Source organism: Lagopus muta, chromosome 2, assembly GCF_023343835.1.
Source record: "Lagopus muta isolate bLagMut1 chromosome 2, bLagMut1 primary, whole genome shotgun sequence".
Classification (NCBI taxonomy): domain Eukaryota; kingdom Metazoa; phylum Chordata; class Aves; order Galliformes; family Phasianidae; genus Lagopus; species Lagopus muta.
This window is the reverse complement of record NC_064434.1, coordinates 68783670-68809646: the sequence shown is the minus strand read 5'-3', so window position 1 is coordinate 68809646 and position 25977 is coordinate 68783670. Positions and strand designations below refer to the sequence as shown.

Genomic DNA, 25977 nt, shown 5'->3' with positions numbered 1-25977 from the left:
AGTGGACTTTTTTTCTTGTCTCTTATTTTTATGACATTTAACTTCCAAAATATTTCAAAATTAGAGATAGATGTGATTCCTGTATACTGACTCGTATTAATGGTGGACAAACTTAGAACTTAATTCAAAGACAAGCATCTATGTTCAGACATGTATGTCATAGAACAGGAACAGAAAAACATTCTTTTGAACTCAAGCAAATTGGAATCTGGTTTGTATACCCTATATTTCAATCTTCTTTCTTTAAGATGTTGTGTTTTTTTTCCACAGGTGTCACATTCTGAAAAGAGCAGCTTTGAATCCACAAAAGTTTGAACATCACAAAGACTGTTTGAAACATGGACCAGAAGCCCAAAGTCCTACACTTCTTTCAGATTTCCACCTCTGCTTCTCTGAACTGCCACTAGTTTTCTAAATGCACATTCTCTCAGTATATCAACCTTCTGATAAGTAAAATGGCAGTCAACTGTTTTCCTCTTTCACTTTTCTCTGGGGATTAACTCCTACAATACAGTACTTAGCAAAATAGGATGCTGTTGGATTGTACTTTTGTTCATACTGTGAGATCCTTCGGGGATGCTAGATCATCCTCATAATTACATTCCTTATGCCATGAAACTCTTTTCTGAAAGAAACTGACAGCACATTTCATACACATAGTACATTAGATAAGTATATAATGAAAGATCCACTCTTAGAGCAGTGCAGCTGGAGCAGATAAATTCATCTGATAAGCACACGGTTGTTAACACATGAAGGTTTGCTTATACAACACACCTGCTTCCTCTCTTCTTTCCTAGAGCCGAGAGCCAAAGACCAGGTCTTTGCCCAGCCCTGTAACATGAGTTAAATTCTATGAATCTATATCACAGACAGTGATATAAACATCACAAGCTTGAAGATAGAGACCACCATTCACAGATAATTTTGTGCTGGAGACCCACTTACCCACAATTCCCTTCTTAAGTGAAAAAGGGAAAATGGTGTGAAAGGTTACAGAAAGGGAAGATTAATCCATTGGTAGGGATTTGTTGTGTCACTACACTTTTCAGTTGCCTCTAGAGCAGGCAGTTACCTGTGTCTGAAAAGCCTCACCTAGCACAGCAAATTATTTTTTAATACATCCCATGATGATTGAAGGAAATGAACTTCTGTTATGTTAGCCTCGAGCTCTGCTGCAGTAAGAATAGCTCAGTTATTACATACAGCAGCAGCACCCACTACCTATTACTGCCCAACACATTCATGAACTTATGAGTTCTTTGTCTCTTATAGGCTTGTCTTCAGCACCAGAGATATTTTATTCCAGTAATTGTGAAAGGCATATGGCGAGTTTGAAGCAAGTTTCACCACACATCTGAAACCAGATGTCACTGAGAATCCACTTGGCCGGTGGACATGGTTCTCCTGAAGGCATAGGCAGAAATTTCTCTCTCCAAGGCGGTCCTTGGAGGCTTGTCTTGAGCTTCATGAATTTCTTACCAGGGTTGTTATTGTCATCAAACAGAAGCCTGAATCCTACTCCAAACATGATTTGTGCATTGATACAGGGCTCTTGGAAAATGCAGACAGCAATACCTCAGAATATAAAAATGCATCACAATGTGGAGACAAGATAATTTGACATCTTTGTTTCTCTGTCCTTCTTTGGATACATGATAATGTTAATATTCAATTTGATTTAGGAGCTCAATCTGAATTTTTCATGTTAGTTAGTGTATTCCTGAAACATCTGGAAGAAACAAAGAAGTATGCTTTGGGTAGTTTCCACTGCCGTCAAGGGAGCTGCTGAGTGTACATGTGCTACAGATGGAGAGATCAAAATCATCACTTAGAGCTAAGCTAGGTAGGGTAAAGCTAGGTAAGGTAAAGAATCAACTTCTAAATTCACAAGACATCACAGAGAGGGGGGTGAAATCTATAGTTTAAACGAAGTCTTGGACAATATTCTCTAAGCTTAAGAAAGGTTTCTAAATACACATTGCATGAAGTTGCAATTGCAGCTGACAGTAGCAGAAGTCTTTTCATAAAAAAGAAATCTTGCTATTGAAACAAACACAATCTGTTGCTGTGAAACATTCTAGATGGTAACTCTTCTACTTAACGTAAAATGACACCCTACAAAATCCTCACCAGTTAAATACAGAGAAAATATTCAATTTCTTTCAATTATAATTTTTGCTGATGTGTGGGCAATCACATAGCAATTTACCTCACAGTAAATCTCTGTTCTTTGCAGGTGTTACTAACTCAGAGTAATTCTCTGGAGGTTTCATGCTGAGCTTTAATTTTCAAAAAACTTGTGGATGAAATGGCAAGACTAGGGGACCTGTAGCTTGATTGTAATGAATAATTCACTCTTAGTGGACTAAATACAGAAAGGAAAGTGTAGTTTGTTATCAGAGCCTCATGCTTCTAACTATGGTTTATGTGTTTCATTTTTTTCTCATGCAGCTGCTCGTCCTGTCCAGATTTGATAGCTTACATAAATAATAATTTGTTGTCAAAGGGTAAAGTTGAAACCACATGGAGTCACTCTACGGGTTCAGAGATGTAACTTAGAACTGAGTGTTTGTTTTAAGGATAGTTTTACCCAGAGCAAACCTTAGACCAATAAATACACACCACAAATGATGGAAGATACCAACACCTCATTTCAGCTACAGCATAAAGGCAATCAAAGAATCTTTACTATATTACTATAAACCTCATATGTTTCTCTATAAATACATCTAACATTAGTACAAAGGATATATTTTTTTGTAGTTAATCTGTAGGACAGTTATCCTTCTTGAAATATGCAACCAACTGCCTTGGAGCTCCCTGCCTGGAGCTCCTGTTGTCAATCTCAGAAGAATAGCTTTTGCTGCACATCTGAAGTTATGGCAAGAAAATTATTCTGTTCGTTTCTACTAAAATATTCATACAATAGGAAGAATTATTCATTTCAAGCAGGACTTTATATATTAATCTTCCTGTAAGAGAGAAAACTGTTGAGTCAGTCACTCAATTAACAAAAAGAAATATGACAACTTCTAATAACAAACCTTAAGATCCCTTTTTATTTAGTATTTGTTTATATGAAAATCAGGCTTAGAAATGCACTCAAACTCAACAGCCACTGAAATATCTGTTTATCATAAATAAGTTCTGATCCACCCAAAACAGGAATGATCAGTGTTGGGTTTTTTTTTTTCACCTTGGACATCCCTGAAGTACTGGTGTATGGAAGAACTGAATTTAACAAGGTTTGTCAGTGCTATTGGTTATGCTTGGAGAGCAGAAAATGCAGGAAAAAAATGTTTTTTTCTTGGACTTTTTTACTATACAAATGTTTATGTAAAGCTCATGACTTCATACACAAATCATAACTAGTTGGTGTTTCTCTACATATGCATTGGGCCCTCCTCATTTTATGGAGGACTTTCAGAGCTTCTCTATAGCTCCATACCAGAAGGAAAAATAAAAACAAACAAAACAAAACAAAACAAAACAAAAACAAACAAAAAAAAAAACAAAAACAAAAACAAAAAACAAAAAACTTGCAACCTTGAAAAGATGACTTTGGGAACTGAAATTTGGAACTCTGTTAGAGACTAAAAATCATTACCTCAACAGGGTCTGTGGTTTCATGGCTCACTACAGTTTTTCCCTTACTGTACCTCCACGCAACCTGTCACAAAGAGCAATTATTTCTCTCTTTCTCTATCCTAGAGGGGCTAAAGATATTTTCATCTCTCTTTGTTAACAGTCCTTAGGCACTGGCCTTTTTTTTTTTCTCAAGTATTCTTAAAAATAAAAAGAATGAATTTAAATTCGGAGCTATATTCTCCCATGACTGCGCTTATGCCACTTCCATGGTTCTTTTCCAAATTCTTTTTCAAAGGCCTAATAAAGAGAAATTACCAGTTCCAATGAATTCAGTTTCTCTTAACCATTCTTTTAATTTCTTCTTAAATAAATTGTTAACCAAGTTAAGGCCATACTTGTAACCTTAAGATTGTCCAGAGATCTTACTCATGTCAAGTCTAGAGGAAGAATCCAATAGGCCTTTCCCTATAGCACTGTGGCCAGGGTTTCTGTGACCTGAAAGGACCAACAAAGAAATAATAAAGTAGGATAGAATGGATGCTAGCTGGAGGGCAGATACAGATTCTAAAGGTTTGTAACATGGAGCCCTATATCTTTCAGCGAGGAAGTATTATATCTGGAGAAGGGCAGGCAGCATAGTTCAGTTCTCTACTTTTATTTGTTAACTTTATTTTTAATACTAGTCTAAGTATTCAGGGACAAGAAAACAAAAGAGAAGGCAAAGGATGCTCTTTCAGGGCCCTACCCTTCAATCCCAGACATTCATATCATACAGAAGTCCACTGAATGAGATTTGCTGAAAGGAGGTGTCTCATCCGTAACAGTTAAAGCTCAGAATAAAGGAATACATTCAGAAGGCATTCACCCCAACTACCTTAGATTTCTTCTTATAACAGGACAATATCTCCCTCAAAATGTATCTCTTTTTCCCACTGCCTACAGAGGAAGCCCAGACCACTAATCTACCTACACCTCATGTGGTGTAAAGCTGCTTGTGATTAATTCTATACATGTCTGTTTTCTTAATTAATTTAGCCTCAACTGCTCTTATTCTTCAGGTAAATGTTGTGGAAAGAAGAGATTATGTTCACAGAAGAAACATGTATGAGCCAGTAAACAGTTGCCTACTCAGGCAACTGAATGACAAAGTTAGGAAATGGTTTTGAGAAACAAATTTCTTGCTTCACAGTAACATCTCTGGATTTTACTATGAAAATAGGAAGACATGAACTGGCTAGTATACTGTAATTCTCCCTAATGCCATAAAAAGAAAATGAAAAAAAAAAAAAAAAAGAACTTGTGAAGTTCTGTGGACTTTAGTTGCCTTTTTAAATACTCATTCGTGGACTCTTACCTTCATATTTTTTATTGAGACTAGGAAAAAGATCTGAAAAGTCAGGTGATAAGGAGTTCATGCTTGCTTTGCTACCTATCTGGACACAAAGCAGCTGCTTTTATTAGGCAGTCACTGCCTAGACAGTATCTATGCCAGTTTGGGAGCCCAAAGACATTTCAGAATGTTGAGGAGAATCTGAAATTCGGAACATTTATGTTCAGCCTGTGCCAATGTAAACTCCAAACCTTCAGAGGCTTGTCACCTTGCCACCAGAACAAGATCTGCAATATGGCTGTGTGGATCCAGTCCCAGTGAAAGAAACACAATGCATTTGCCTGAAGTCAGCACAGTGAAACAAGCCAATGAACTCCAATCAGGGCACAGAGAGAAGAGCTTCAGGATTAAAAATGGGCCCCCAAAAAGTCCAGAGGCAAAAAGGAACTGGATTTTCAAAAGGTAACACTTCTGCCTTATGATAAATACAATAGTATTTCATGATTACTGTCCCTAAGATATACAGCTGATATTTCTGCCTGCAGTAACACTTTCTACAATACATTATTAAATTGAACTGTCTTTGGAATCCAGAGTTCTACAGCATGACAGGCATTTCCACATTAACACTGTGAGTCTTAACAATTAACAATCGGGAAGTTAAAATGCAGTCCTTTTTGACCAAAATTTACTACTTATTCACTTGTATTTTCCATCATGCTGCTATGTTACCTCTCTGGAGATGGGGATAAATAACCATATTTAATTACTTCTCTTTAAATATCTATTAAAAAAAGGAAAAGCTATTACAAAAAAATGTATGTTGTTGCAATTATGGAAGTGACCTCAGAAATAAGGTGCATAATTCTTGTCTCCTGATGAAAAAAAACTGAACTATAGAGACTTGCTTAGTGGTAATGTTTTTTACATTACTTTATTAATATAGGCAGGCTGCTCCTTGGACATGTGTATGAAATCAGTCTTTCCTATAAACTGATGCTGTTTTTAACCTTTCTAGATATCTCTTCCTGAGAATCCTGAAATCCATCCTAAACTAAAGCCACGAGAAAGCTCTCCATTTAGATACTAAGAACTATTGATCATTAAAGCCAAAAGATGAATAAAATTCAGAGCTGAGTGAGAAACTGAGTCAGCCCAGCAGCACACATTTATTTGAGAGCTAATTCTGAAGAGTCCCTGCCCACAGTGCGGTACCAGGTTTTCAGAGAAGCTCAGAACCTTCATACCAGTCTGTGGTCCTTATGCTGTCCAAACATGGGACAGATGGAAACTTATAGCACTCCTTAAACACCATTCAGTCCTCAAAGGGTGATAAATACATGATGGGCACACCTCTGAAACACTTTTGATGTGTGGGTATTTTTTAATCCAAATGTAAATAGCAACCCCCACCTCACAAATGCAGTGATGTGGTGTTTCTCTACCCTGGAAATGGAAGCAGTGGCAGAGCCACTAATTATAACACTCATCACAGACACAGAGCACACTGTTGGATGGTGTAGGATAATCTGGAAAAGAAGGTGGGGAAGGAAGGAGCAGATAGGAAACAGAAGATCTAGATAGATTGCAAGCAGTCAGCTGAAGTATCAGAATCCTACATATGCATGATTTTCTTGCACAGACATCTACAAGTACTGAATTTAAATCAGCAATATATTTGTCATCGATTTTGTTTGATTGTATTTTCTCTTTCCTTTCCATAACTTGCAAATAAAAGATCTAGAAACTGCAAACATAGAGGAGAGCTGGGAGCAAGGGGAGGCCAAAAGGCTATTTCTTGGAACTGTAATTATACACTAAATTTTAAGACAGAATGAGTTTTTACAGCAGTGATTAAAAGAGATTTATAAAATGTAAATCCTGGAAGTAACTGAAGTAAAAAAGAGTCAGCAAGAATGGCTGAAGTATTACTTGAGCACAATGGAATGAGCTAGTCCTTGGAAAACTGGCATCACAAAAGTCTTTCTTTCTTTTTATGTAGTATTTAACTTGGGATTGGCAGTTAAGTTACCTTCCTGGATGCTTTCCATTAGACATGACAGACTTCCTCTGCAATTAACATTTCAACTTTCAGTGGCTCATCTTTTACTAAATAGAAATTTGCAAAATGACTAATACAAAAGCATAAAAACATCCTTACAATTGCCCATAATGAATTTTTTTCAAGCTATGATATTATGCAAGAATAAAATGCCCTTAATTCCTGCTGAAGGAAGTGGAGATGCCATGACAAACTGCAGGCTCAGGCCTTAACAGTGAAGAAGCACTCCTACCTAATTCACCATTTCTCAGCTCACTTCCCCAGGACTGAGCGAGATCTCTGTAGCTATAGCAGGACTGCAAATGAAATTTCTTTTCATTGGCATCTGTCTAGAATGGATGTCATATTAAAATTGGCATCTGTCTAGAATGGATGATCCCCCAGGTAAAAAAAAAATACTATGCCTCTCATTAAACCACAATAAACAAATATCCACGTAATTGTGAACTTGCTTCATCCCACAAAAAGCATGACAATTCAGAGTTAAAACCAATGCCATCCATAATTTACAATTTACAGTAAGCACTGAGGAAATGAACATGTAGCGCTTGGTAGCAAAGATCCTTCAATGACTGAAGCACAATAGAGTAAATTAAAGATGGAAATGAACGTCATTATGGTTCTAAAGTGTCTGCCAGGAGGGATGCAATGCAGCTGACTTCATGTAAAAGAGCTTACAGCATGTGGTTTGATTACAAAGTGCCTTGAGTTGTCTTACACCATGAAGATCCAATTACATGATAGCACTCCATTATGGATTATGAGGATGATTTCTTCACTGGATCACTACACTGCATGCTAATTTTGTTATGTACAGCGCGTTCTGTTTCCCTCAAGGCTGCACGTCCTGCATTTGCTTGGGAACCTAGAGGGGAATTTTCTGCAGCCATGCCAAGGCCTAGATTTTCTTATATTCTGTGCAGAAGCCCACCCTACAGCCTTTGTCATACATAGTGGAGTTTAAGGCTAATCAGGTTGCCCAGAGTTGGTCATTTGGTATTAACAGGTAATGTCTGAGAAGGCTGAGGACAGTGGCTGCTGAAAAGTAAAGTATTTTTCCAGCAGGCAGACTTGATCTGCAAAAAAAGATGACCTTGTTTCATACAGACTGACATGACACAAAGTGTTTGGAACTGCTTCAAAGCTGAGCATGGGTACACAATTGTAGGAGCATATGTATCTTATTTCTGGAGCAGGCCGTGAAACCTCATTTGTTGACAACACAGCAACAGCAACACACAAAGGAGATTCTCTGGCACCTTGTTAACTGCGGCTGCATAAATGCAAAGAGATGGGAATGAGACAAATCAAATTGCAGCCATACATTTTGCAACAGTGTTTATCTGTGGGTGAATGGAACTGAAATAATGGCTCTGATTAGAACTCATACACCTCACATTTCTATTCTAGCTTTCCTGAGAATATTTCCTCGGTACAAATATATATACTCTCATGCTGATTTAGCAAGCAGTAGTCATTTATCATCTTGAGTGAATGAATGTAAAGCACTCATACAAAAGAGGTCCATGCTCTAAGCTTAGAGATATACAGCACTGCAAATTCCAGCTGACAAAGATGTTGAGTCTGTGAACTTTATACAACCAGAGTAGCAGACCCCTATGCAGATGGCTATAAAGGGGTTAATATGCTAGATTCTCAAAACTGAAAAAATGCTCTGAGGCTTGGTTAGAAACAGAAGGCAGAAGAGAAGGCAGAGACTGTAAAGGTGCTTAAACCTTTTAAAATGCCTAGGATTAGATTAAGAAAGTTTGTAGATTGCAAGGACAAGATAAGCAGCTAAAACAAATCAATTTCTGCCAATACATATGACATATTCACAGTGGGATTTGTGCCAGGGTTCTACAACCTGTGCCATTACCAAACACGAAGTTTAAGCCAGAATGATTTCTTTGTGTGAGAAGTTCAACATTTAAGTGAATCAGAAGAATATGAAAGGGCAGTGAAAGGAAAAGACGAGCATGGAAATTAGAGGTAACCAGGTAAAAAGTCAAGGGGAGAAGAGGTGCACAGAAACCAGTGGGGAAAATAGCTGCTTACAGCAGACCCTTAGAAACAGATTGTACTCTGACACAAACAAAACTGTAGGTCATTGAGACAGCTCTGGCTTACCATGAGGAATGCTTCTGGAGGGTTTCTTTCCTCACACCTTCCAAAGCCATGTAGATAACATGGCTGAATCTCTGTATCTTTATCTGCATTTGTAGAGATAGAGGGTTTTTCTATCTTCTATTGCTTCTAACTCCCTCACTAGGAGATCACAATGTGCCTTTCTCGAAGCCTGACCAGAAAACAACAATTCCATCATGTGGAAAGTGTAAAGATTGGGCAAGTTAGATTTTATTCTGGTGCGGAATTAACCTTTCTTTTTTTTTTATGAACTAAACACCCATCCCATTTTGGCCAATTACATGATGATACACAGCTGAGATGGGGGAGACTGAGGTTCAGCTCACTGATCCAAACCAGGCAAAAGGGGGGTTGAACCTGGCTTGCTGTTATCCCTCGGGAGTAGACTGATCTCTGACACTGAAGAGTCAGGTTCAGTTCCCTACCCTGTCTGGTTTGGATTAGCAAGTTGAACCTGGATCCTCTCCTCCTCAGCTGAGTGCTCTAATCACCAAGCTATTATGAGTTTACAGAAGGCGTCCTTTTGTTGTGAGCAAACTCAGAACAAAGACTGTCAAAAACTAATTTTTACCACTACATAAAGACATTTTCAGAAAAATAACAGTAACTTCAGATTGGACTGCACGGCCTGTAAGTTACGGCTTCATCTTGCACGGTATAGAGAAATGCAAAAACATATTCCAAAAAAGCTGGCAAATGGGTTAACAGAGCACTCTCACTGAGCCAAATGAATGCATAAGCTTGGAGACAAGAATGTGTTTCAGTAGTTTGCTGGACCGTGGCCACTGCACTTTGCACGCTGAAGAGTTGAATTCTCAGAAAACTTCTTTTTTTTGCTGTGCATGCTCTGGGCTCAGAGTTTCCTCCATACCAATCAACAGAGGTTTGGGAACTGATACTTAAGCAGCACTTTAGCATTCTGTCATGCTATAAGGCACTCTTAAATGTGGGGTTTTTTTCAGCAGTGCTCATACACAAGAGAAGCCTGTTCTTTGATATAGGAATTCATTAAGTCTGTAGATTTTATTTTCTATGTATAAATCCATTCTATTTAATACTGAGTGTTTGACTTGTTCTTTATTTAGGATAAATGTTTCAATTATGAGACATAAACCAGAGAGAGAAAATATACCTTTCAGTGGGATAAAGGTGAATTCACAGTGGATGGGAAAAAGTAGAGCAGTTGGAGGGAATCAAACATTCAGATATTATGGAAAAGAATAATTAAAAAAAAAAAGTTCATTGAGATAGCCAAAATATGGCAAAGGGTAGTTCACTTGTTATATCTCAATTTGATAGGCATGTTTCCATTCAGAACTTAGAGTATAGGCTTCATTTCAGTTGCCTTTCCATTTTCTTGTCATGAAAATGCTTACGTTTAATTTACTGAATTTTAAATGGAGGGGAAACTTGGGGTTCTCATAGAATACCTTCAATAACATCACCAAACTTCATACTCAGTGACTCAGCATAGTAAAGAATCCAGGATTATCTTGATTATTAAGTGCATTTTAAGTTATTCTGACATCTGTGGTCTACTGGAGCAACTGTGAATAGCAATCTATTGTCCCGCATTCGCCTACTACAATCTATGCAATTCACAGACTTACAAGGATAGAAGCATTTACCAAGAATAGAGGAGAAGCTGGGAGCTCCAAATTCATGTTTTACAACTTTTTTTTTTTTTTCTTTTGTAATCTTTAGGATTTCATTTTTTTCCTGCATAAAAACAAATTATATTTCATCTCTCAAATACGTGAGAGATTCCACATATGCTGGTGATGTCTTCTGAAGTGGTTATCGGGAAACACTGAACAAAAATATAACTGCATAGCTCTCAAAACAGATTTTAAGAATAAATTGCTCTTATTTTAGGCCAGGCATTTATCCGTAGGCTCTGCTGAGAATATAATGAGTATAGAATGTCCTCATTTTATCTTTGCTGTTTTAAAGTGTTCTGGTTTATCTGTAAGCAAAGATAAAACACAAAGAAGGCAAGCGGGAATAGAGAGGTTGGGAAATCCATATTTTGCTGTTGAATAAAGGAGTTCAAATTTTGGTTAAGTTATAGGCAAAAGCAGTTAATTCCTACTTGTCTCCAAATTACAGATGTTTACTAAGGGACGGTGCTGCAAGTAGTTTCTGAGAGGGAAGACAAATCCGTGACAGGAAAAGACTTGAGCCTATGTACAGGAACATGAATCCTTGGTTAAATAAAAAATACATTTGCAAACAAACGTTTCAATTAATAAACACATCCATAAACGTATTATGACTGAAAACAGGTCCACTCATGAGCGTCATCTGAGATACAAGGGACACAAGTTACCTCTCTCTTTCTGCGCATTGACAGCCCAGGTTTAATAGACTCATTCATTTAATAGTTTTATGATAAGAAATGCATGCTTCTAATATAAACCAGAGTTTTCTGACCTGTTTCACAAGGTGACTTTCCTTGGGCCAACTGCAAAGAATCAGAGCAGTGTGTATCTGCTCACATTCCTCCTTCCCCCTCCAGTCTTCCTCATGACTATCAAGTGAAGCCTGCCCACAAGATACCCCACAGCTAGAGATGAACGACAGCTAGCAACAATAAAGCATTCACCCAGACGCTTGACTAGGTCTCCAAGCTTAACGCACAAGCAGCTGAAGAATTTGACAAAACAAGGTTTCACTGTAGAATAAACCATACCATTTTTACTCTCCCAGGAGACTTCTGCTTTCCCAAATAACTCTTGCTTCACCAAGCCACCTGCCTGTGTCAGGGAAATTAATGAACTTCGAAAGTAAAACCAACTCAAGATGAACAGTGAGCCCTGTTTATCCAAGCATCGGAAATGCCAGCACTACAGCAGTGAGACTTCTTTTTTTACCAAGCCATACAGGGAGCTGTAAATTAAAGCCTGATTTCTGTACCGTACATGTTCAGCCACTGCACTGCACATTAATCTCTTTCCTTGATTCATGTGCCAAGTTTTCAGTAAGGTTGTATGATGCATGCCTTGAACCACAAGTTTGGCATCAAGAGAACTGTGCACTCTTTTAATACTGGGGTCAAAATATATATCTCAAGAAATTGATTTTTTATAGGAACTCCAAATGTGTAGATTTTTTTTCATAATCCCAACTGAAAAACACATTTAGTGAACAAAATCATAGATATAAATCCTGCACAGCTTACAGACATAATGAACTGGGCTTATAAACACGTGAGACACAGATGTGGCTCAGTTTGCCTTGACTTTTTAATCATAAAACAAGAACGAAGGAAAAAGAAGCACATCAGACAAAGGATGAAGTCAGCATTCTGTCAAGGAAAGTGGATAGTTGGAACAGAGAACATGAATTTAAACAGTTCATTACAGTTGGCATTCTAGTGTTTGTGAAGAAAATAACCTTAGTCCATCTTGCGATAGGAGAACATGGGAATTTCATGAAAAAAATAGAGTTTAAAAAAAAAAGAAATCCGGAAACTAAAGTAATTTCTTTTTACCTGAGGGACAAGCTTTCTTTGATTCAGTAGGAACCAGACTAAGTTAAATCAGAGAAAAACAATTCCCTTCAAAATATGACACTGCATTTGTATATCAAACATCAATTATTTTTATCCATGACTCTGGTTCAAATCAATATAGCATTATCAATGACATTCAGAGCATGAACTCTCTGTGGGTGCTGTTTACATAGTTTAGATAGCCTCTACAGCCCAGCTGGTCTTCTAATTATACTGCACGAGCACATCCAAAAACTTGGATTCCGCTAAATAATTGAGGAGGAAGAGAGATGTTAACCCAAAATTCATAGTTAGCTAAGTCTCTTGGCTTGTCAGGGGAAAAAAGAAAAAAATCATACTGTATAAAGAATGCAGTCCTTTGAAATATATCCAGCATAAGACGCACCAACAGTATTTTTTCAGAAGGAACCTTCCTACTTTTCTAAGAGAAAAGATGTTGAGACTATTGTAAGGCCTGGAAAGTTAATTTTTCTCTCATGCTAGAATAAACTTGAGTTTCTTAATAGGTCTGCATGAGAAATCTGAAATGTAAGTATGCAAAGCTAGTACAAAGGGATGAAGACTGTGGCCCTAACAGCCATTTTGACCAGTACATGGTAAAACAACACTTAATACCTCTGGGATGATTTGAAATCATTGATAAACGTGGATATCCCCAAGCTATATACCATATATGTAGTGAGTATGATGTCACCTGAGGATGTTGAGCTCACACAGCATAGCATAACTGTCCCCACCAAAAGAGGAATGTGTCACACGACATTTAGTGAAACAGTGTAGGCAAATAATGTGCCTACAGGAAAAGTAGGCTGAAACAGTCCCTTTCTGGTAAGGGAATAGTTTAAAACCCTTACAGGTCTCACTGTCAGGAAGAGATACTACAATTTCATTCACCAGATCTTCCCCCTGGCCCAGATTCATGCCCAGGCAAGCTGATATCTGCCACGTTTGGAAGGAGTTGAAAAAACACATCTCAGCACAGGCTCTCCAGAGTCTGAAGTTTGAGCCACCGCGCTCTGCAGTGGGGGAGCAGAAATGGAGGAATGCCCTCCATGTGGACTTCTGGAGAGCAGAAGGGATGACACTCGCGTTCCAACTCCCAGCAATACTCTCCAGGAAAAGCTGGTGTTCATGTGAGATACATAGACTGTAACAGAATTCTGGAAACCTCCTGACAGCCTTTGCCAATGAACTTCATTTATTTCTTCCCTTCTGTAAAATAGAAGTCTATAAAAATTCTAATGAAAATATCAGAGTTCTCCACTTCATAACCAAGTCCTTTGTACAGACTTGCAGGCATACTGTTGTGGTTAACTACTGTCATTTATACTGCTTTAAATCCTGACTAATCAAACTGGATATGGTGAGATTACTGTCAATTCAAAGCAATGAATTAGAAGTAGATTCTGTTTGATTCATATTTGTATTACAGATTAAGTAAAATACAGTTTCTTTACAGCAAGTAACTGCCAAACATGCCAATAAACTGCTATTTACTAAGCCAATTACAAGCAATTTTCAAGGAGCTATCTTTATAATCATCTCGATGTTATGAACTAATGCTGGAGGTTTTTTAGCACTGTATTCATCTATTAATTTCTCTAATTTGTAATAAAATTGCACTTAACAAAGCAAAAAATCCTGAGAACAAAATTATTGATTTCTTAAAGTCAACTTGAATGATGCTAAAGAAAATCCTAATTTGTTTATCTGAAGTGTGTCAGAACTGTAAATAATAGCAGAAATAGCATGCAGCTTACAGAACTTTCAAAATACATGAGAAGATTCTTCATGAGACAACACCAACCTAAGTCTTAAGTAGAGCCATTTCATAGGAGGGTGAGTTGAGATGCATGGGACAATCTGTGTGCATACACATGAAGATATTAGTATAGATATAGATTTAAATTTAGCACTATATGTACTATCATATAGGGGGTTTTAACCTGCATAAATCAGAATCACATTACTGCTGAAATTGCTGCGGTGAAATTGCAAGCACATATCACCCAAAGAAATGCCAGTGGAAACATTACACCCCAATGTGTCTTCACAAATGGTGTACAAGCCACATGTGTTTGGGGAAAAGGGAAAAAAAATCCAGAACTCTCTTGCATAAATCTCTTAGAGAGCTTTAGAACATTTTATTAGCAATACTTTTCTATCCTTCCAGCTCTTTCTCTGGTACTGTGAATTTGCCTGTGCAGAGCTCAGTGGGAGAAAAAAAAAAAAATCCAACTAATAAAATACCTCTCTAATTAATTCAAAATTGACTTTCTTTATTCAAATGGATCAAGTACCAGATATTCTGAAAAATTTCCAAGGGTGGAAACACGTGCTGCATATCTTAATGGAGTGCCAGGAATCTTCTCTTTACAGTGGTTCAAAGACCTTATTTCATGACTATTTAAAGGTAACCTCTCTAAACTTAAATTGTGGGGATGGAAATCTCCACCATACATGGAATAGTAACTCCTTTTAGCCGCTGGTTATTTTTTAAGTGCACACATATACACACACATACGTAACTAATGGAGCTTTCTAGGATGATTTCCTGCTTCAAATGTTGAAAATCAGAGACACATAAGAATAATGGCAGAAGGTGAGATTGTATAGTGAATATCAAAAGCAATTTGTCACTTAAATTCAAAATGTAGCATATTTTTTCACCACAATTCAGATAACATATAATACAGGTAAATATACAATTGACCAATCAATAACTATACCTATATGTTGCTTACTTCTTCAGTTAGCTAATTTTTTCAGATTTCAGGTTGCATTTTCTGTGACTAATTCTGCCAACATCTAGTAAATATTTTCCCTTACTAACTGTGGATAAGTACAGAACCTACGAACTCTTTTCTTATTTGTACTTCTCCCTGTTTCAAAGTTCACAGCATAGAAGGTTCTATAGCGATGAATAAATCATAAATAAAATGCTGATGAATATTCACTCTGATTTTTAAATCGGTTTCATTTGATAACCTTTGCTTTGCCTTTGTTTTGCTGCTTTCCAAAACTGATTTCAAGTTGCATCTCTAACCTGCAAATTTATGTACTTAAAATTCAGATTTGTAAGGGTGGATTCTGTAAATGGTACCGTAACTGAAAGGCACTAACTTTCCACTGGCTTTGAGAGCCTGCATCTCATTTAGCAATCAAGAGACTATACAGAATGCAGAATACCAAGGGTTATGGAACCAACATAAACCTTCATCCTACAAACTCTTATGCCTAGGCTTAACTTTATAACCACATGTAAAGGTTCCTTTGATTTTAACAGGACTAATCACAACAAGAATGTAAGTGTTTGCAGGACCAGGGTTCAGCAGGTCATGAATTGTATTTTAGGAATATTTACAGTAAATTGCTTGTAGATGACTTACAGAGCTAGAGTTTTTACTAGAAGACATTTCTAGATAGCAAACAAATTCTAGAACTTCACAAGCTTAAAGGGCAATATTCATGAATACTTTATTTCCCCAGATTATTCATGGCTTTCTGCCAAATGCCAACACCAGGAATCTATGAACAGTAGCACTCCTGCTGAGCTATAGAGAAGCAAATTTCCAAATCTTGTGAAGCTTTCTGAACCCTTTGACAGAATTCCCAGATGTTTTTATGGAGTAACTTTATTTTCTCCTCAGGGGCTCTCAGTTGCAGGAGCCTAGAAGTTGTACTGAACACAAGGGATAACATTATATATTTGAAACCAGTGAGAGTCTTGTATACACTTTATTCTTTGTGAACAAGAGTATTTGTTATACATCTCTTCACTGAGTCCAAAGAAATGTATTCTGCCTAAATACCTGATGCAAAAAGGGATCTGGTTGAAAGCCAGCTGGCTTAAGCTCAGCCAGCATGAAACAGAGGTGACACATGTTGGCAGACTGAAGCATTTTGAGGAACTTTCTGGCAGGAACTTTCTCTCCCTCTTCAACTGATGGCATTTGTCCATCCATTGTCCAAGTGGCTCTGCAATCAACTACACTGTAAAATTTCCAAGGATCATCTGTTGCTCCTTGTTTGTACAGTGCTCAGAACACTGGGATCCCAGACTACACAAAGAGTCCCTATAAAATAGTGTGATACAGATAAATAGCCACTCTAAGCATGCAGATTTACCAAGCTCTTGTCTGTTCCCACATTCTTCATATTAGTGGCAGGTATGCCACCTTTTATCTGTGTCTGTTTCATGACTTGCAGCACTTACTAAGATAGAACATGTAGAGTCAATCATGCCTTTGTTTCTGCATGACTTGGAGAACATAACTTTTGGACATCAGCTGGAAACTCTACCTTAAGCCTGATATTTTACTTTCTAAAATAAAGCCGTCCTTAGTAAGAACACACAACACTTACACTGTCCCTTGTGCTCGGGACCAGTCCCCCTTTCAAGAGAGCTCAGGGTGTGAGTTACCATTTACAAATTCATGTCTAGTCTATGCCACAGGAACTAAGAGTGCTTGTTCTCAGTGGTCCATTGTGATACTTCAGATAGTTTCAGAGATATCTATCAAGGGGAAAGGATAACAACAACAGACTATTTCTGGACCAGTGAGTTAGTAAGTAGTCTTCTTCCATTACTACTATGGTCTATAAATAATCTCCATCAGATTGCATGCAGCTTACAGAGTTATCCTGAGTTATCAATAAACTTTGGAATTGATAGATATTCATGTACTGTTTTATTCTATAATCTGTCACTGATCTTCCCAGGCAAGTCATGCTAGTATCTAGAAAACATGAACACTGAAAACACTCTTGGTCAGAATCAGCTTTCTCCACAAAAGCAAGTGAACAGAAATATTCATGCAGCAGGCTAGAATCTAAATATTTTCCTTAGAAAATATACATACTGATGTGAGATCAGAGTGTGAACAGTTTTGACTTAATCTTGCACATTTTCCTTGTCACGCAAGATGAGCTCATTTGCCTGACACTTTCAGTCATTACTCAGCAGCCAAAACTGAGGTCATTTCTGTATTATACATTAAATTACACAGAATGTTATGAATTGGGAAGCCTTGTAATGACTTGATATTTCACAAGCCCTAACCTCATAATTCTGCCCGGATTGCAAAAAGTCATTGTTTGATACAAAACACAGAATTACTAGGGTGGTTTATTATCAATAGAGAGTATTTGCAAAGTTTTTGAGAACTGAAAATCCCATCAAACACACTGGGAATAAAATGCTCATTTTGTTTCAAAACTGGAACACTTTTCCAAGTGACTAAATGTGAGGAATAAATGGCTAATCTTTGCTGGCCCTTCTTGAAAATATAGCTGCAGTTATACATGCATTCAGAAATGAAAATATTTATTTCTCCCTGCTACAGATTAAGCATGAGGTTATTTCTGCCAGGTAATCAAGGAGGACTTCTATCCATATATGAAAACAAAACAGTGCAAGATATCCATTTTGCAGGGAATGGCCTTACAAATCAATGGCATGTTTTTATTCAGTATATACTCTATCAGATGAAAAAAGAGAAGGCCCATACAATGCTTCTTAAAGGAAATAATGTCTTATTATGTGACTGTGATGATAGGGCTCAGGAGTCATCTTTCATTATGATTACAGTCCTGGCAGACTAAAAGGTTTTTGCCTTTTCCATTCAGTGTTTTCCTGCTATCTCTCAGATTGCAAGATGATAAGGATTACAGACATTCTGGTGGAAAACACTGAGATTATAATACATCAATCTTTCTCTCTTCCTGTGTTGTTTTTTTTTTCCTACTTTTCACTCCAAAACAGCAATCTAGTTGCCCCTAATTTTAATGAGATACTTCTCCCATGTCTTCACTCTACCAGAAATTATGTATTTTTTTTTAATGCATTTCTTGAAGCTTAGCAGCATTCAGAAGACAGTGTCAAAGTTTGTTCAGTCACAGCAAATATTTTAATCCCTTTCAGGTTCCAGTATGATCAAAGGTTCACTCTGCTTCTGTCAGGATTTTACACAGGGCACTGACAATACCTTTGTATCTATGGTCATGTATTTACAAGCAGCTGTTTTAAAAGGGTCTGAGGGTTTTCATTCTAAATTACAGACTTCTTCTAAAAGATAAGAACTACCTTGAGTTGATCCATATTTTTTTCTGCATAGCCCTTGCTAAAAGAAATAGAGCTGCTTAATGTACACTGTTTTGCACCCAGATATTAGACTTTAAGTGCTGCCTCAAAACATTTTGCAAAGCTGCATACTTTTAAGCACCTGATCATTGACAAACAAACATCTCTTAGAGTACAGAATATTTATCCATGCAGAGCTGCTTAGAATTTGTCGTAAGGAAGCAGGACTAAGGAGTCTGCATGAAGTCCTAGTTTAAGGAGAATGAAATCCAAGACTTCATTAGACTAAATTTCAGTAGGGCATTAACCATTGCTCCCCCTCTCACAGCTCCATTAAGCACAGGCTATATATATGTACAAGTTTACATCCTCAATGGAAATAAACAAACACAGCATCATCACTATCAGTGTAACTTTTCAGATATGCACCTGTATTTAGGGAAGGCATTTCTAGGGGAAAGCATTCTCTCAAAAATTATTTTCCCCAGCAGACAATAATGACAATCAGAAATTCATGTGGAGAATACTAGTGCAAAGGCAATGGCTGTACAACAGCTGGGTGACAGACTCCCAGGAGGGCAGCCAGATACAGAACACTGTCTCTGGACATGTGTCCCCTGGCAGTGTCCCATGTCAGGGACCTTCTCAGCTCACACCAAAGGCAGAATGGAGTGGCACAGAGCAGCACAGAAGACAAGGTCACTGCACTTAACAAGGGATTTGGCTGGAAAGGGAGGATAGCAACAAGTGAGGTGAGAAACAGAATTTGTGTTCCTTGGCATAGCCTCCAGCATTTTTTTAATGCTGAGAAGCAAATGAAGTCAGTGTTTGTTAGTCCTAATATAGCCCCTTAAAATAAACATTAAATTATAGGGTAATATTAAATACAGCTATGAATGAAATGCTATTGCTGAGCCAGTAGCATCACCTTTGATTAGCCAACTTTTCTTTTTTGCTAGTTGTGACACAGCTGTGTCTTTCACTGCTGCTGTGCTAGAGCTCAAATGCTTTCACTGTAATTTCTTTGGACAAACATGAACATAACGGGAAACTACAGCAGCTCTTGAGTTATGTGTTTGAGCCTTTTTTTCCCCCAGTATTAGTATTTATTATTTTTTAGGTTGAGGGGAAGATATTCTTTTGTTAAGAAATAAATACAAATTTAGGCAAGAATAAAAAAAATGTAAAATACTGTAACTAGACCATTAGTAATTATAGATAGGAGGAGGAGATGTGCAGAAGGGAGTGTGCAGGAAATAAATGTGATTTGCAGAGCCTTGAAAAATAACATACAGGCTTTCTTTCCTCTGTAGCAAAGCTGCCTACTGGAAGACTATATGATGTAATCATGTAGTCTGACAAAAGGGTAACAATATTGAAGCTACTAAAAAGCCCAAGCAAACTGTTGTAGGTTAAAGAGACAGAGTCTTCAGTGTTCAGCTGTTCTGAAGCTATTGTACTGTTCCCTGGAAATACAGGGCTTACTGCTGCCGACCTCTGTTTTCACAAGAAGGTTTGACCAATAGATGCACGTGGTTGTTAAAAAACCCTGCCTTAGCCCAACATCCTCCCCAGGCCACCACTGCTCATTACTAAATAGCTGTGTTACAATGTGGGCATCCTTACTCAGCCAGTGCTTGCAACACCAGTCTGTGCTTTGTGTACCCTCCTCATCCCATCCAGCGAGTGCTCTGGTTTTGCATGAAGCTTACTGCTGTACAGACATGCAGATTTCCTCTTTGACATCCACTTCTTTGCCCAGTGTGCATCCTTCACAGCCATTTTTCAGGCTTCCAGCACAGGATAATGTAATGGACTTGGATACATGGAAAGAGCCCTTCACTTCTCACTAACCTGCATGAAATCAGTGGTATTGGAAAGATATCCAGACACTCAAGAAAGCAGACAGATGGAAAGTTGGGCTCCCTCCTGCAGCTCCACACCTTACTGAAGAGAGCTAGTGCTTTAGAAGGAGAAATAGTCATTGACCTCCTCTCCCAGCATTAAGGAGCTGAGGAGGAGCAAGCCTGGCCCTACAGCAGCCATCTCCACCTCAAAGTCAAGGCTCACCTCTCCTATCCTTGTTGCAGGTGTAGCTAAGCTGCAGGCAGACTCTTTTCTTTGTCCATGTAACATGGTTTCATGGTTCCGCCATTGCCACTGTGGACACATGCACCAGCTCTGCATTAACTACTTAGGGATCCAGCACTTAAGTGCATGTGCCTTCTCAGTAGAGAGCTTTTTTGGCAAGTGTCTCTTGGTAAATAAAGCCATACAGGGCTCGAGACAAGAGTAGCACACTCAGCCAAAACTGACAGAAACTTTAAATGTTTTTATTTTTACTTATAGACTTCAGAAGAGGCAACTTAGAGTTTTAATACTCATAAACAGAAATGGATACTTTCAATATTAGCTCATCCAGCCAAAAAGCTGGTTACAGAATAAAAATGGAATCCCTTTAAATCACAGGTCAGTGGAGAATACTACATGCCAACAGACTTAACAATATGAAACTCATGGGAAGGTAGGTGTCCATACATAATCTCTTTTATGATCAGAAAAACTCAATTAGTTAATTGATACTTTTAAAAGCAAGCAAATTTTTAGTCATTGATGCATTCAAGAATGTGTGGTAAGTCATTTTAGCCTTGGTGTCAGTGCTGGTGCTACCTCCAAAGAGGAAGCAGAGGGCAGTCTGAAACTACAGTAAAAAAAGATAGGTAGGCTGGTGCTGAGAAACCGCCTAAGGTTCTGGTGATCAGAGATAGAGCAGCTGTAACAGCATAGTAGAACATACCTGTAAAGGAAAAACAGTTAAGTCTCTATTGCTTTCTTTCTTTAAAGGCTGCCATTGAAGTAAGTCACTGTATATGATGGCTGTTTGGCTGCAGGTCTTGCATCACTGTGGTTTGGACATTTCCAATTATTTCTCTTTAACTTTGGAAAAAAAGAAGATGTGGTGCCAACATCCAAAAGCAAACTGTAGTTATCCACACACAAATCACCCATAACTTAAATCATGAGGTTTGCTCCACAAAGTATAAACTGTTCAAGTCAGTGCTGAATATCCCGTCTGAACAGAAAATGAAGCCATTGCAACAGGAAGAAAAGCAAGCAGTTAGAATAATTGCCTTTCTCTTCAGTAAAACACAAATGCAAAATAAATGATAGGAGTTATATCAGGAGCTCTCATGCATGACTCTGGGAGAAAATACAAGCTGCTTGAATGCCAAAGTTAAACTAACATGAAGATCTATAGAAGAGAATAACAATTGAGAACTGAGTCACGAGAAGGCACTGAAACAAGAAAACACCCTAAATTCAAATGAAATGTAAAGTTTTAAGGGATTTTTCTTTTTTATAAATTGACTGATTGTGCAAGAGATGTGCATCAGGAAATCCAAATAAGTAAAATGCAAAGATTCATAGCATGCCTTCAACTGTAGACCAGCATAGTACAAATACAGTGATCATCCTCAGCCCTGGATGTAAACCAGTTTTTTAGCTTTGGGTTGCAAGCAGGAAGAACAATGATCCATACTCTTTGTTCAAGCTGAGACTTCAAAATCTGTCTTATAGAGGCTAAGCAAACATGGCCATTTTGCTAAATTTTATCCTTTTTGTGTCACTGAATAAAACTACTGAAAATGGAAACCTTTCACACATTTAGTTCAGTGCTTTTACGCCCCCCAAATACTCATCTTTTTAGATAAATGCTCTACAATCAAAAAATATAATGAGAATCATATTTAGTGAGACCTCTTGGAGATCACCGAGAGTGCAGGAAAGATGAAGTAAAACTGAAATACTGATCTTATTTCACAAGTAGAAATCTGCAGAAACTTCAGTGCAAGTGCTGCATCTTACTGGATTCTGTCTGAATTAATTGAAAACTGCTTCTCAGGAAAAGAAAACGTTTAGTGGTAAAGAATGCTATTATTTTGAGAAGTGTCCCTTTTTCAAAAAAGAACACTTTCAGGACTTTCAGTATATGGGCTTACTGAGTCTGTATATTCACCCAAGTCAGTAGATAGTATTACATTTCAATTTTACAGTCTCCCCTCCCAAATTATGCCTTTGTATGAGAGGAAGTATCACAACCATAGGAACTTTAAAAGACAAGCTCTCCTAAAAAAAAAAAGAAGAAGAAGAAATTTAAACAAACTGAAATGAAAGATAAACAAAATTAATGGTCTGACATAAAACCACAAAACCATAGAAACCCAGTTAAGTCTGAAAAACCAGCTTGACACTGTGTCCCTCTCTCAAGCTATCATGTCTTTCACTCATTTGGATTTCTTTATTTTTGGCTAACAAACAGATAATTGTACTTATAATTAAAGAAAGTTGTGCTGGCAAAATCACATTCCCCATAATACTCCTCACATTCTTGATAATAAGAATTGTATTACAGGGGAAAAATAAAAATGAAAAACAAAAATTCTCAGGTCGAGTAACAATACAAAAGCCTTGAACTATACAAAAGATTATCCAAAGTTTCTCTGGCCCTCACACACAGTGGAGTCTGAAACAGATCCTTCTTGCATTTGATGCGTACTCTTTCAATAAGAAAAAGAAGTGCCCTTGAGGCAAAATAGCTGAGTGGTCTGGCTCTGTCCCAGTATGCTATCATGTCTTGCTCTCTTACATATACAAGTCCCTTTCTTCCAGGTTGCTGAGAACACGCACACCCCAGGGACATCCCAGAACAATCCACTGGAGTTTAAGGGGAAAAAAATTTAAGAAAAAATTAAAGTGTTGTTTCATCTTTATCTCATTTTTTTCTAGTTCTTGTGCTTTTATACCTTTTAATAACCTATTTATTATACAAGTAAAGGAGTAAAATCTATGAATATAAATAATCTATACAATTAATTTAAATATAAGGAATATTATATATTTTATGATATATATAATATTTATATAATATAAAAATAAATATACATCTATTGAAAGCGTACACTCAAAACTGTTTTTGAGGGCTTGGAAGATTTGAGAATTGCACTTCTTACAACCTAGGTGACCTCACAAATCTCTCTTTGGTCTCTTTGGAACTGCCTTCTGCAAAGCCTGGTTACAGTCAGGAGTGGTGCTGATCAGCTGTGGAGCCTACACCATCCTGAGATACAGGCAGTTATGAGCATAGTCTCAAAGATTCAAAACTTCCCTGCTGGATACAGACAGATACATCCATATGCTTACATGTTGTCCTTATCAGCTAGTGAAGAAATCTCTGAAGTATGTTATGTATGTAACATATGCTGTATTACACTTCTGCCTAATTTTGTTGTGCACTTTTCTAATTTGAGACAAACTTCATTTTGGAATAAGCAGCCTACACGGAATTTATGTGCCCACTGAATCCCAGGGAACTGCAAAGTTTGAGAGAATGACTAGATTAGGAAATGTATTATTAAGAATTTTGAAATAAATGCAACATGAAATATAACTCCCAATATATGCAATCCCCTTCTGTGCCCTAGGAGCAACCAACCCATGCACATAGGAAAGTCTCACAGGCAGTTTTACATGAAATTTATAACACGATTTTCCTTATTTTCTGGCAACACCCAATGTCTTCTCTCCAGCAAGTGCATCACATTACTAAATTCAGTAGAGAAATTAAATACCAGATGATCTAAAGTAAATTTTTTAAATATTTTAAAATATTTTTTTGATTTTTTTTCTCTGAAAAAATTATCAGCCTCACATAGTCACTAAACTGACGCTTCTCTGAGATTGTTCTCACCTACTGAAAGCTACATAATACATACAATTCTTTCACCCATAGACCCAGACTAAAGATACAGATCCAGGAAATAATATTTCCTGACCTGTTACTAAGTATTCCTGACCAATGATTTATGACATTGTGAAAGACACAGTGGCACCTATACCTCATTCAGTCATTCTAGAGGGTTAGCTTTAACTAGCCTTCATGCTATACACTTTTAAATATTTGCAACTGGTTTGTGCAGAAAACTCAATTTCATTTTAACATACCAGTTATCCAAAAGTCTGAAATAAAGCATTCAAGGCCCTACAGAAGACTGTGCCAGTTCATCACTGGGCTTCCATTTTACTGTATAACATGGTGGTGAACAAAAGGTCAAAATAGGAATGTTTGAAAACTCTCTCTGTGAGAAAGGGAAAAAATCTGCTTTCCCTTGTTTGCGACATTCACTGGACTCCTTTTTGGGTTCATTTTCATTATCTCAGAATAACTGGTTTCTAAGCAGGACCAAAACCACAAGTAACCTCAGAAAAATGCTTTGGCCTTAAAAAAAAAAAAAAAAAAAAAAAGACTAGAAATCTTATGGGAAGAATTATTATAATATAACCCCCAGTCCAATCTAACAGATACAGGTGGCTTGGATCATTCTTAAAAACATTAGATTAGCCTTCAATGTCAGATGCTTTATATTATGTTACCCTCGGGATGTGAGGATATACTCTTAGCACAGTTTAAATCAGTGGGAATTTTGCCATGGACTATAATGGGCCCTTACTTTCTACAATTTTGCCTTAACAAGATATCAGTGTTTGCCAAAAACTGCATTGTGATTTATTGCAAATCATTGCTAAAAATATTTGGCTTAACATGTAGTAAGTTTGAGTTTTCAGGTGGTATAAATCAGTGTAGCTACAGAACTATGCCAATTTAATCCACCTGAGGATGTACCACTGGATCTTATCCTATTTATGATCATCCATAGTAATAAAATAATTGTTTCAAAATCTTCCTAGTTTTACACAGCAGGCAGTTATAGTGGTTTCACCTATGGCTACTGCATTTTTGTGGGTATAAGCTGCAAATCAAGCATCAAGCAAAATCATCCTTTCAAAAACGTTATAATCTCTTGAAAGTCAGGGCAGATTACCTACTTGTTTTTATTCAATCCTGGCACCACTCAGCAATCAGGTGTTGTACTTCAGACAACTCAAATGGAAACATGCCTTTACAGTGCTGCTTACAGTAGAAAAACTTCAAGAAACAGTAGTCCATTTCTACTGAAAAGTGGACTTGCATTAACTGAATGGCTTTACCTGTTACTGGTTAAGGCTGAATCTCATTTGTGCAAGATCCTCTTTCCACTAATACAAACTCAATTCATTTTTACTTAATCTAGTGTTTGCATTTTGGTGATGGTAAGAGAGAAGTTTTTCAAATGAGTCTCTTGAGTATTTATTAGACTAGCCATGAGAGAAAAGAGAAAACCTTAAAAGAGAGAAAGAACAATAAACACCTC

General features: G+C 37.4%; 1 protein-coding gene across 5 annotated transcripts in view; it reads right to left on the bottom strand.

Annotated features, from left to right (window-relative positions):
• SMOC2 (SPARC related modular calcium binding 2) overlaps positions 1 to 25977 on the bottom strand; it is a 131252-nt gene that overhangs the window by 5044 nt on the left and 100231 nt on the right. The gene's annotated exons all lie outside the window — the stretch shown is intronic.